The sequence below is a fragment of the Geotrypetes seraphini genome, chromosome 16, assembly GCF_902459505.1.
Source record: "Geotrypetes seraphini chromosome 16, aGeoSer1.1, whole genome shotgun sequence".
Lineage (NCBI taxonomy): Eukaryota > Metazoa > Chordata > Amphibia > Gymnophiona > Dermophiidae > Geotrypetes > Geotrypetes seraphini.
Genome location: NC_047099.1, coordinates 25,373,474 through 25,387,034, shown reverse-complemented (window position 1 = coordinate 25,387,034; position 13,561 = coordinate 25,373,474).

The window sequence follows — 13,561 nt, the reverse complement described above, 5'->3', positions numbered from 1 at the left end:
GTCTGCTCATTTTCAGTAGCATTTAACCAGGTATCGCCGCTGAAAATTAGCGGTTAGTACCTAAAAGGTAAAATGAAAACTGATCTTTTCTTTTTTTTTTTTTTGGGGGGGGGGTGTATTCTGGGAACTTTGCTGATTTTTAGCCCTTAACCAATGCCAAAGCCCAGACACAATCCGACATTGACTATCCCAAGAATTATGCCAGTGGCAGTTGCAAAACACTGACCACTACTGGTTGAATATTGACCCCCCCCCCCCCTAGGGCTGAAAATCAGTTCTAAGCTCCAAATTATTCTCCTGGCTCCGAAGCTCCCTCGTTATATTACTTAATTTAGAAGTTTAGTGAAATTTGGTCTACCAGTTTAGGCACTCACCCCTAATCAATTTTCAAAGAGGCCAACTGAAGTGCTTCAAAGTTTGAAGCATAAACCCTGTACTAAGAGGCCCTCATTTTAGGTGCCTCTCGGTTTCCCCCCTCCTAAAGCCCTTTAAGAGCACCCGCCTATTGTTAAGATGAAAAGGCAAAGTGAAACTAAGGCACTGCTATCATTCCTCACATCCACAGAACACAGAATGTACACACTGATCCATTCTCCCTCTGCAGGAATGTAAACTGAGCGAGAAAACTTGACATTTTTAGCCAGTGAGTTCCATATGCAGGCTAGCTGTGTTGGCATTGTAACTTTTGCATTATAGAAGCACTTAATCAGTGTATAAGATGTGCAATCATTTCTTAGAACTTCACTGGGTTGCAAACTTCCTCATGTATAACTAGAATTGAATGCACAGTAGATTCTGTACAGGAAAAAGTATAATGGACTCCCTCGGTTCCTGCTGGATGGGTCTCCGGCCTTTCATGTAGACACCAGCTCTCTGAAAACCAGAGACCAGGGCAGACTCCTCTGCCTCTCCTTAGCTGTGGGTCTTTTAAAGAGAGAGACTAGAAGTTTGGAGTGAACCCCACTCAGGAACCCCCAACTGTCCTCTCCATGGCTGGCACATCTTGGCAGTGGGTAGCTGTAGACCAAGCTCTTTGCGCAGCCTAGGAGTGGGAAGTTTCTGATTTTACAAGGGTGACACTACGGGAACTTTGACTGCAGCCCTACCCCAGGAGTGAGAAGACATGCCAACGCAAGCCTGAAACTGCTGCTCTAGCACCATTCTACTTCATTTCTGGCCTCAGCCTTCCTTTTGCTGATGATTTGGCTCTTGATCCAGGCTTAGGAGAACTTCATTTGAAAGCTTTGAGTACTCCAGATTTAAGAAGCCTTCTCCCACCCCTCTTTTTTTCCCCCCCAAAATCCTTCATTTTGATATCAAAGACTATCATAAGGTTATTGTACAAAGACAGATGTGACATTTCACGTGTGACCTAAATCGTGCAAATAACCTCCTCACCTGCTCTAAAGCCTAGACTTTCTGCAAATTCAAGCTGCAGCTGTTTACAGTCTCTCCATTACCCTGTAACTGTAAATAATTTTGTTCAGATTAGCTATGATAAAGCAAATCTATTGTCATTTTATCTTTATGAAATTTTAGATTACTCGGGGGTTTTTACTTGGCTTTTTATTTAGAAATGGCGGGGGGCGGGAAACATTGGGGGTGGGGATGAAGCATATTTATTTGCTATTTATTGCATTTCCCTTTGAATACTTTCAAACAGTTTCTCTCTAAATAAACTGCAACTGAAAACTGGACTGCTGGGCTTTTCCTTTGTTAATGTTTAGCGTTTATGAGTTCTGCAGTGGACTGAGAAATAAAATCATGAGCAGAAGAAAACTAGAAGTTCGCAGCAAGGCTGCAGAATCAAACTGAACTTTAAAGGGGAGTGGCCTCACAGGTGACCTAGCAGAGGGGGGCTGGTTTTATTTTTAAGTTCTGCGGCGAAGGCTGGAATGGATGCATTACCTGCTAGTTCAGGCTCCAGAGGGATTGTACAAGAAGTCTCTCTAAAAAAACTCAGTTACTTAAGTAGACAAGAGTTACCAAGATAACCTACTCAGAGAAAACAAGGGAACTGGGGGGGAAGATGATTGGCGCAGCTTAAAATCACCACCAAGAGACATCATGAGACGCGATTGGCCAGCGAAGAAGCTAAATGTTGCTTCTTTGGCCGCCATCCCCGCTAATATCTGCACACATAATGGCGCTCTGACTCAACTGTTATTACATATCAACAATGCATCTTGGCTCACTTCTAGAGGTACAACTGTTCATATTAAGATGTCAAAGCTGCCAAGAAAAGAAAAATCCCATGCCCAGGGTGGTTCCTGTGAGCCTGGCCTGCACCTCAGTGAGTTCTGCCTTAATAAAGGTGGCTGCAGAGGTTACCATACCTTACTGGATAAGCACTTCATGCTATTGGATGAATGACTAGCTCAGGTGCAAAACAAATTAGAGGAGCTTAATCGGCAGTTCAGCAGAGGATGGGAGAGTTAGGGGACCGCATGGTTACACTTGAAGATTCGCACAGCCAACTTAAAGAACTTCTCGCATGCCAGAAGCGCTTGGAAGAACATAAGCATTGCCTCTGCTGGGTCAGACCAGGGGTCCATCGTGCCCGGCAGTCCGCTCCCGCGGCGGCCCCCCAGGTCCATGACCTGGAAGTGTTCCTTACCTAACCTAAAATATCCATACCCCATTCGCTCAATGTCCTGTAAGGTAACTCTATCTGTACCCTGTAATCCCCTTCGCTTCCAGGAAGTCATCCAGTCCCTTTTTGAACCCCAGAATTGTACTCTGTCTTATCACCTCTCCGGGAAGCGCGTTCCAGGTGTCCACCACCCTCTGAGTGAAGAAGAACCTCCTTGCATTCGTTATGAATCTGTCTCCTCTCAGTTTTTCTGAATGACCTCTTGTTTTAGTTGCCCCTGCTAGTCTAAAGAATCTGTCCCTCTCCACCTTCTCTATGCCTTTCATGATTTTATAAGTTTCTATCATGTCCCCTCTCAGTCTCCGCTTCTCCAGGGTAAAGAGCCCCAGCCTGTCCAACCGTTCGGCATATGAAAGGTTCTCCTTGAGAACAATGCCAGGAGTAACTTAAAGATGGTGGGAAGTGAACTGGTTGGATTTCTTGATGTACTGTTTTCACGAGAGTTCCAGCTGCTGAATCATTTAGGGCTGCTGTGGATCAAACGGATGCAATGCCTAGTGATCCCAGTGGAAGACGTAGACAAGGCCAAAGGTGGTAATACTGAAAATACTCAACTATGCTCACATGGGGGCCCTTATGAAAGTGCTACAGCATGTGAACAAATTGCTGTGCTGTCAGGATTACTCAAAGACTTTTGCTCCTATATAATAATAATAACTTTATTCTTATATACCGCCAGCCCTTAGTGGTCCTAGGCGGTTTACAACAAAGATAAGCTGGACATCAGCGAATAAATACAAGTCATAAAAAATACATACATTTATATAGTCATAAAAAGATGCATGATTGTGATTGATAAAAACAAAGGAAGTCTTAGGTTACAAATCTTTGTGTCTTCACTAGTTTTCTGAAAAAATGATAAGATGAGACACCTGGCATAATTTTACTGAACCAGTCATTCATTTTGGCTGCCTGAAAAGAGAGTTCTGTCAAGAAATCTCTTAAAACAACAAGATTTTATGGTAGGATATGCAAATAGATGAACTCTACGTGTAGGCTTATTGGAATAGTTCAAGGAGAAATGGGAAGCCAGGTAACCTGGAGACATACCAAAAATTGATTTAAAAACAGGTACATGCAAATTTAAATAAAACTCTGGCCTCCATCGGCAACCAATGCAGCTTTTGGTAAAAGGGACTGATATGCTCCCATTTTTTCAGGCTGAAAATCAACCGTACTGCAGTGTTTTGTACCACTCTTAATTTTTTAAAGATTTTCTTATAGGCGCCCAAGTAGATTATGTTACAGTAGTCAAGAATACTTAATATAGATGATTGAACTAACAAGTGGAATGATACTTCGTCGAAATATTTCTTAATGGTTCGGAGATTCCATAGAACCGAGAAGCATTTCCTAAGTAACAGATCTGTATGTTGTTCCAGAGTAAGGTACTGATCTGTTTCTCCCAGTATTTTTATAGAGTGATCAATAGGATAATCAAAACCATTCAAATGTATCAATGTTTCTTGAATCTTGTCGTTGGGACTCGCAAGAAAAAAAATGTAGTTTTTTCGGAATTTAATTTTAGTTTAAAATCAATCATCCAAAGTTCAATCTGATTTAAAATGGTGGCTATATAATTTTTTATCTCAACTGTCAGACATGTTAACGGAATAACTATGGTGATATCATCAGCAAAGATATAAAATCTCAATTTTAAACTTTGCAATAAATTTTCCAAAGCTGCGAGGTAAATGTTAAACAAGGTGGGAGATAAAGGTGAACCTTGAGGAACCCCGCATGGATTTACCCAACGATAAGAAAGTCTATCATCACTATACATTCAGTACGATCTGTGATCCAGAAAACCCTGGAATCAGTTCAAAACATTTCCCAAGATACCAATAGATTCCAGACAGTCGATTAGAACACTGTTCTTCAACCGCCGGTCCGCAGAAAATTTCTGCCGATCCATGCAGAGCCGGCGAGATCGAGTCGGCAGTTAAATTTCCTGCCGACTGCGGTTCCTCCCAGCCTCAAGACAGGATGCCAACATCGGGGCCTTCCCTCTGTGAGTCTTGCCTGTTTGGAAACAGGAAGTTGAAACAAAATAGGCGGGACTCAGAGAATGAAGGTCCCGACATCAGCAGCCTGTCTTGATCGCCACCCCTGCCGAGTTGCTGAAGAGGGTCGCGAGGAAGGTGGAAGTGGAAGGGAGAGAGCTGCAGGTACAGGTACAGGTGGAGGGAGATGGTCAGCGTGCGTGAGAGCAAGATCCTGTGGAGCCTTCGACAGTGGCTGTCTCCCCTCCCAGCAGCTCTCCTACTTGCCAGGGCAGTGATTCACCGGCAACTTCCTCTTTCCTTAGAGGCGGCAACGGACCCAAGGCTGCCTAAGTAAATCACTGCTGCAGGCAAGTACTGCGAACTGTTGGAAGAGGAGGAAGCCACTGTAGGAGGCTGGGAAGATAAAGGGACAGCTGCTATTGGACCTGGAGGGAGGTAGAAGGAGAGATGCTGCTGGGAGGGGAGGAGGGAAAGGGATGGGAAGAGAGTTAATGTTGGATAGGGGGAGGAGGGAAGGGAGAAGGAAAACCAAATCAACCAAATCAAAAGCGCTACTTAAATGTAATTGCAAAATCAAAGCGCTTGTACCTTGACTAAATAATCTGTGAAGATAATCTAACAAAGAAGCCATAACTGTTTCTGTGCTGAAGCCTGAACGGAAACCTGACTGATTATCCTGTAATATATTAAACTTATCCAAATAAGTAACAAATTCAGAGTTACCAGACCCTCCAACAGTTTAGTAAACAAATGAATACAAGCGATGTAGTTAGATGCCAATGTAGAAAGTGTAAGTAGCTATACAAGAGGAAGATAAGATTTGCCTTGATGTACCCAGCACATCTGGGTATTTCACGGCAAGGAAAGTGGCAGACTTGACACCGAGGATGCAGCTTGGGCCTTCTTGGCTAAGATTTCCAATAACTAGTCACAACAGCCACCTCTTGTGAGACTTAATTTCTGTAAATTGGATCAATTACCTGAGGGGGGCAATGTTGATTATCTGGTACATTTATGGGGGTAAAACAATCTGGAGAGCAGCTGCGTTGGGACGCTTTATTGTAGAGATTTGGATAGCATGATTGGGCTGAAATCTAAAATCAGTGAGCCTACACTGACAGGTCAAAATGTAATCTCAGCCTGGTACTTGTCAGATTGTGACACCGATCCTGCATTGGACCGACTGGCACATAATAGTTTTCTCCTTGCTGCGATAGTAGTGCTTCAAGTAGACTTTTATGACTGGTTCCAGTATGGATGCATGGTTGAATGGGGGGTGAAGTGGGATCTTGATGGGTGACTTGAATGTGTATGTGATCAGTCATGTATGTGAGGGGTATGTAATATTATGGAGTCTCTCTAGTGCATAAAAGGTTGGGATCTGCAGTTATATTATTTTAAAATTTATAAACTGTTTAAATCTAAGCGGTGTACATATTAAACATAACAAGTAGTTACAGAAGGAGAAATTAGGTTCTTACCTGCTAATTTTCTCTCTTTTACGTCCCACAGAAACAGATGGGCTTACGTTCCTCTGCCAGCAGGTGGCGACTGTGACACTTACTTTTGGCTGTAGTATAAGTGGGCTGTGCAGTCCCAAGTACAATCAGTCCGACGAATAGCCAATTAGAACTACGAAACGAATAACTGTGAACTATAAATAGAAACTAACAATCCCAAAAAAAGGATAGGGAACATACTGTTGGGTATTGATTAGAATAAGAACCTTCAAAAACATCCCCACAGCTCTCCAGCTACACCAGATGAACCAAACGCTGCGGTTCTTATGAACTCCCCTAACAACCCACACCAAAAAGAAACCGCAGAAAAAAAACGTGCTCTTTGAGAAAAAAAAATTACCAAATAAAAATGACAGGGCGGGGATCTATGCCATTCTGGAGGAACTAAAAGAAAGAAAATTAGCAGGTAAGAACCAAATTTATCCTTCTTTAGCGTCCCTCCAGACCAGCACAGAAACGGATTGGAAATACCAAAGTAGTACCCATCATGGAGAGAAGACCAAATCAGCAACCTTACAGATATCTACTGGAGGCACAAGAGAAGTCTCAGCCTAAGAAGCCGCCTACCCCCGAATGGAATGAGCTTTTGGAAAATCCAGGACAGGCTTCTTCTGCAGGTACACCGAAGCGATAGCCTCCTTGATCCAACTCGATCCAATCGTAGCCTTGGAAGCACCGTCCCCCTTACAAGGATCTGCTAAAAGGACAAAAAGTCAAGTCGACTGATGGAACTCCTGGGTCCACTGAATATAAGTGCAAAAGATCACTGCTCCAAAGAGCCCTCCCAACTATCCAAGCCCAGGAGGACAACGGACTGGTTGACATGAAAAGGCAAAATGACTTTCGGCAGGGGGAACCAGCCGCAGCACGACCCGCTCCCTAGAGAACTCCAAGAGAGGCCTACACAAAAAGGCCTGCAGTTCAGAAACGCCACCAGGAACACTACCTTAAGAGTAAGGTTCTTCAACATGCAGGAGCCAAGAGGCTCGAAAGTAGGACAAACAAGCACAGAGAGAACCAGATTTAGATCCCAGGCTGGAACCAAAGGACGCACTGAAAGCCACAGCAATTTTGCCGCTCTCAAGAAATTAATCACATCTGGAGAACAGGCCAAACGTGACCATGCAACAAACTGCGAAAAGAAGACAAAGGCGCAAGCTGAACCCAGATGGAGGACCAAGCAAGGCCCCTGTCCAGGCCATCCTGTAAGAACTCAAAGATGTGAGACAAAGAAGCGTGAAGGGGAACCATGCCATGCATGGAACACCACTCCTCAAAGAGACACCAAACTCACACATAAGCCCAAGAAATGAAAATTCTCCGAGAACCCAAGAGGGTGGAGATCACTTTATCCGATTAACCTTTTTTACTTAGGCTTTCCCTTTCAAAAGCCAAGCCGTAAGACAAAAGGGACCTGGATCAAACATTGGAATGGGACCCTGAGACAGGTTGGGTGAGAGGGGCAGTGGAAGAAGGTCTGCCATGAGAAGACAAACCAGATCTACTTACTATGGATGCCTGGGCCAATCCAGAGCCACCAGGATCACGCGGCCTATGTGTTGAGCAATGTGAAAAAGGGCTCTGCCTACCAGTGGCCACAGAGGAAAGAGATACTGTAGGCAAGCTATCGGCCAAGGCTGCACCAGAACAACCAGCCCCTTAACCTGCTAATCCCTGTGCCGACCGTAGAACCTTGGCGCTTTGGCATTGATATTAGCGGCCATGAGATCACTCAAAGGCTTCTAGATCAAGACACCACTCGCCTGGATCCAACACATGATGACTGAAGTCTTGAATGAATAAAAAGATTGAGCACCCAAGTCACCTCTTTTGCTTCTTTTTGGGCGCATGTGAGCCCGAGCCCACTTAACTACATCCAGGGAAGCCGCCATCAACCCCAAGACCTGTAGAAAATCCTGTGCCTGAGGACACAGACAATCCATCAGGAAGCAAATCTGCAACTGCAATTTGAACACTCAGGCCTCTGGAAGGAAGACTCTCCTCAAGTTGGTGTTGAAGAGAACCCAAAGTTAACTCCAGGCACTGAGACGGCATCAACTGGCTTTTGGACAAATTGACCACCCATTCTAGCAACTGCAGGAACTCCACAACCCAAGTTGTAACCCGGGAGCTCTCCTGAAAGGACTTTGCGCGAATCAACCAGTCATCTAGATAGGGATGAACCAGAATGTCCTCCTTGCGTAAGGCTGCCGCCAACACCAACATAATCTTGGTGAAAGTCCGCAGAGCTGTGGCCAGACCAAAAGGAAGTGCACAAAACTGATAGTGCTTTCCCCAAATCGCAAAGATCTTAGGGATCATCATCAGATGAGAAAACGTCTGCAAATAAACAAATCATTGTCCCACGTGACCTGTGGCTGCTTGGACAACGACGGGGGAATGGGCAGGAGATGTGGAAGGCAAAAGTTCCCCTGAAAAACCAGAGACCCCCAGCCACCTGTAAGTAAGCCTTGTACATGGCTAAAACAAAATCAGGGGCACCCCCCTCTCGACAAAGGACTCACTGCCAAGGCAGGAGACATTGCAAACCTATTCCTGTCTCTCTAATACAGGAAGGTGGTCACCTGAGGCCCCAGGCAAAATGGTGGAGCTTCCCGACAAAAAATACTCCTCCGAGGCTTGCAGCGACAAAGAGGCCTCAAAAGACCCAGCCACTAAAGCAGGCAAACCAGCAGCAACGGTAAGGGAACCCCCAGCACTATTGGCGGCAAGGGAAATCCCTGTGTGGGCGGTAGGTGAAGCCTCGGCTTCCTTACTGCCTACAGCTGATGAGTGGTGCACACGTGAAGCGAAACCCTGCTAGCTGGCACTCAAAGCCAACGAGGATTCCCCTTCAAGTGGCCGGAGCACTTTGTGCACATGCCAGCTGCGTGCCTGGAGCAATGAGCACTTAAATTTCTTAAAAGTGCTCATTGCGAAAACTGCTACAAGAGAAAAAACAAAATGCTGGTTAGTAATAAAAAAAACAATTAAAGTTAAGTGAAGGCTTCCCTTCAGACTGGCACCGCCTGATGATTTTTTTTTTTCAATACAACTTTAATTTAAATTGAACAGACCCCACTGGCTCTCAAAGCCTGAATATTGTAAAGGCTTACAGCTGAGGCACACCTCTAATGTAAAAATTTGGGGAGGTGGGGGACATGGGGGGAGAGACATGACCAGTCCAAAGGTGGGGCGAACACCTAAAAGGGTCCCCCAAGCTCAATCTGGCACCATAAACAGGGACAAGGCCACTAAACATATCCAACAGCCCTACACTAAACCAGGGAAAGACTGCACCTCCACCTGCTGGAGACTGAGAACAGACTGCACAGCCCACTTATACCACAGCCAAAAGACAGTGTCTCAGTTGCCACCTGCTAGAAGAGCAATGTAAATTAATCCGTTTCTGTGCCGGTCTGGAGGGATGCTAAAGAAATACAAGAGTATTTATATTTGGTGGTGACGTTTTGATAAAATACTATCACAAATTTAAATCATCTCTTCTCAACCTTTCTCTGCATTAAAATTATGAGCCACCCAAACCGGAGAGTCTGCGAGAACTGTGTATATCTCACTTCAGTATATTTGCCATCTGGTGGTGATGTGGAAGACTGCAATTCAGGGGACTTTATATTGCCATATCACATGAATAGAGATAGAGAGCACTGTTATTCACAGGTGGGATATTGTCTACTAGACTTAGCCAATAATGATTAGTAGCTGGCAAATATACTTTGGGCATGGCAGTAGTTGCCACTCATCTTTAAGGTAAAATCATGTCTAATAGGGCACTCATCTCTTTCTTTTTGCCTACCTGGGAGGGCTGAGTGGGAGGGTTCTAGAGGGAAGAGATTGCCATCAATAAATTGTTTAGGATGTGGGGGGGTCGGGGGAGTGCGGGTGACCCTGCTCTTAATAGAACTTTTTGGAATATGAATGGGAGGGGTGTAGGGTTAAGACAGCTGGGGGAGGTGAAAGGTTTGTTGGAGGGGGTAAACCTGGTAACAGGAGGGTTGGAGGGGGGGTCACTGTTTACAGATTGGGATTCACAAGGGAGGGTAATTCACTGGCATATGAGGTTGTACTGATGGGAGAGAAAGCACTTAATAATGAGCTGGGGGTGCCACTTGATGGGATGGCATACCTCAACCCGGTTATTCATGTTTATCAAAAATATTTGTCTTGTCAGATTTTTTCAGGATAAAAATTATCACTTGGAAAGTTGGGGGGATAAACTCTCCTTATTAAAACATTAAAATTTTTTACAAACACTACAACGCCATCATGCAGATATAGCTTTCTTGCAGGAGACCCACCTTTCTGATAAAGAGCATAAAAAACTGATAAGGTGGTGAGTGGGGGACTGTGTAGTGGCCTCCACATGTCATAAGAAGCATGGCATGGCCATATTAATCAGGAATTGGGAGGATGTATTCCCACTGACGTAGACTATCCACTCATTTAAATACTTAAGGACATACCTTACAATGCACACAGAAACAAAGAAATATGATGGCAGATAAAGGCCAAATGGCCCAGCCAGTCTGCCCCTCCGCAGCATAAGAACATAAGAATAGCCTTACTGGATCAGACCAATAGTCCATCAAGCCCAGTAGCCCGTTCTCATGGTGACCAATCCAGGTCACTAGTACTTGGCCAAAACCCAAGGAGTAGTAACATTCCATTTAGAATCCTAAAGAATAGCAACATTTTGAAATCCCAAAGTGTAACAAAAGATTCCAGAATCCCAAAGAGTAGCAACATTCCATGCTACCGATCCAGGGCAAGCAGTGGCTTCCCCCGTGTCTTTCTCAATAACAGACTAGGGACTTTTCCTCCAGGAACTTGTTCAAACCTCTCTTAAAACCAGCTACGCTATCCGCTTTTACCACAACCTCTAGCAATCCGCTACCTCTCATGTTTTCTTGAACTCAAGTCACAGTCTTTTTCTCCACCACCTCTATTGGGAAACTATTCCATGCATCTACCACCCTTTCTGTAAAAAAAAAAAATAATAAATATTGCCTTAGATCAGTGTTTTTCAACCTTTTTTGGGCAAAGGCACACTTGTTTCATGAAAAAAATCACGAGGCACACCACCATTAGAAAATGTTAAAAAATTTAACTCTCTGCCTATATTGACTATATATAAAGTAATTCTCTTGAATAGGAATCAAATAAACACAAAGAAAGTATTTTATAATTACTTTATTACAAAATAAAAATTATAAAAATTATAAAATACTTTATTCAGTGCGAAACCTGGGCCTGTTTGGCTGAACACAAAGCTGATATTCTGGCTGGAATCGAAGAAAGACACACACGTAGCTCTTCGTCAACAGCTCTCAGTCTCTCTCTGTATTTGGTTTTTATAGCATACAAAAATAGACAAATATACCCTCCATCCTTTTTATTAAACCACAATAGCAGTTTTTAGCGCAGGGAGCTGCGCTGAATGCCCAGCGCTGCTCTTGACGCTCATAGGCTCCCTGCGCTAAAAACCACTATTGCGGTTTAGTAAAAGGTGACCATATTGTAAAATATAGACAGCAGATATAAATTCAGAACTGTGCATAGTAAGTGAAGGGAAGTTTTCATCTCTGGGAATTTACCCAGTTAACTATTAAGTTATTTGGGCAAATTCCTTTGATAACTGTGGTAATACTGCCTCCACTTTGCTAAATTTAAAATAAAATCATTTTTCCTACCTTGTCTGGTGATTTCTGGTTGCACTTTCTTCTTCTGACTGTGCATCCAATCTTTCTTCCCTTCTATCAGCCTGTATGCTTTCTCTCCTCCACACCTCATTCCTTCCCCCAACTTTTTCTTCCTCTCTCCCTGACCTTTCTTTCTTTTTTTCTGTTTCTCTTCTTTCCTTCTGTTTCCCTGCCTGCCCCCTTTTTCTTTCTCCCTGCTGTTCCCCAAGCCACTGCCACTGCCGCTGCCATCGGGGAACAGGACCCACCAATGGATAACAGACCCCAAAGCCGACGCCGACGCATGCTCTCCCTGACGTCAATTCTGCAATCGGAGAGGAAGTTCCGCCCAGCCAGGCAGCGATTGGTTGGCCCGAACTTCCTCTCCGACTAAAGAATTGACGTCGGGGAGAATTAGACTTATCTGCTCGATAGATTAGATCGCCAAGACAAAGTGAGTCCTGGGTGATAGACTCACTTTGCCTTGGCGAGCTACTGGCGCCCCTGCCTCGGGCCACCTGTCAGCTCCGGGCCCGGCGGCCCTGCGGCACACCAGGCAGCATCTCGTGGCACACTAGTGTGCCGCGGAACAGCGGTTGAAAAACACTGCCTTAGATTACTCCTTAGTCTATCACAGGACACCTAGATTCACTCAATGTTGCGAAACTAATAGAAGCTGCAATATCCCAGATGTGTGGTTGGAAGGACTTGCCGTTATCATTAATGGGCCAGATCAGTGGGTCATTTTCCCCAAGTGGTTATATATGGTGCACGTACTCCCCCTTAGATTGTTGCAGAAAGCTGAAAAAGGTCTTAAAAATCAACTATTTTCTAAATTTAAAATAAAAAATGACGTTTTCTTTGCTGCCAGGCAACTGGGAGATGGAAGATAGGGGATTCCCAATATAAAAGTTTACACAATCAGGTATGTTTATTAAGGCATCTCGGTGACTGCAGAGTTCTATTATACGTCTATAGATCTTGAAAAGGCTTTTCATGCTCCATCTTCCCCTGTTTTCATTATTACAATTCTATTCACCGTGCTTCCTTCCTATCTACACACCAGTATTATTCTCCATCCACTGTATGGGGTATGGGCCATTTTAATCCATAAACTGGGGGGGGGGGGTGATCCTTTTTTATACACCGAAAAAAAACAAAAACAAACTACACCAAAATGTTTTTTGTCATACGTATCTTCCACAGGTTGGCCAATTCTTATGAAATTTAGTACATCGTGTCATGAAAGAAGTTGATGTAAAATATTGTAAACATTTTCCAACTCACCACTACCTGGTGAAAATGAATTGTTGCTATGGGATACGCACAGAAGCAGACGATAGTTTGAAAAGTCTCTGTATCAAAATGGTTTTCACTGCAGAAGACCGAATTCTGATAAAGAACTTGGTACTGCTAAAAGGTAACAGCAGTTGACGATTGTTGAAAGGATTGGAACAAAAATGACCTTGATGTGCTGGTACGCAAGATCCGAGCAATGGGCACTGTGGATCTTAAGCCAGGCAGCGGCCGACCGCGCTCGATTCGCACACAAGAACGCACCGACGTTGTACGCGATCTTGTACTGAGTCAGGAAGGCATGCCGCAAGCACACTGAACAACTTGCCAAATAGCAAGAGAAGCAGGAATAAGCCAGACAACGGTGGTTAGGAGAAATCACGATGA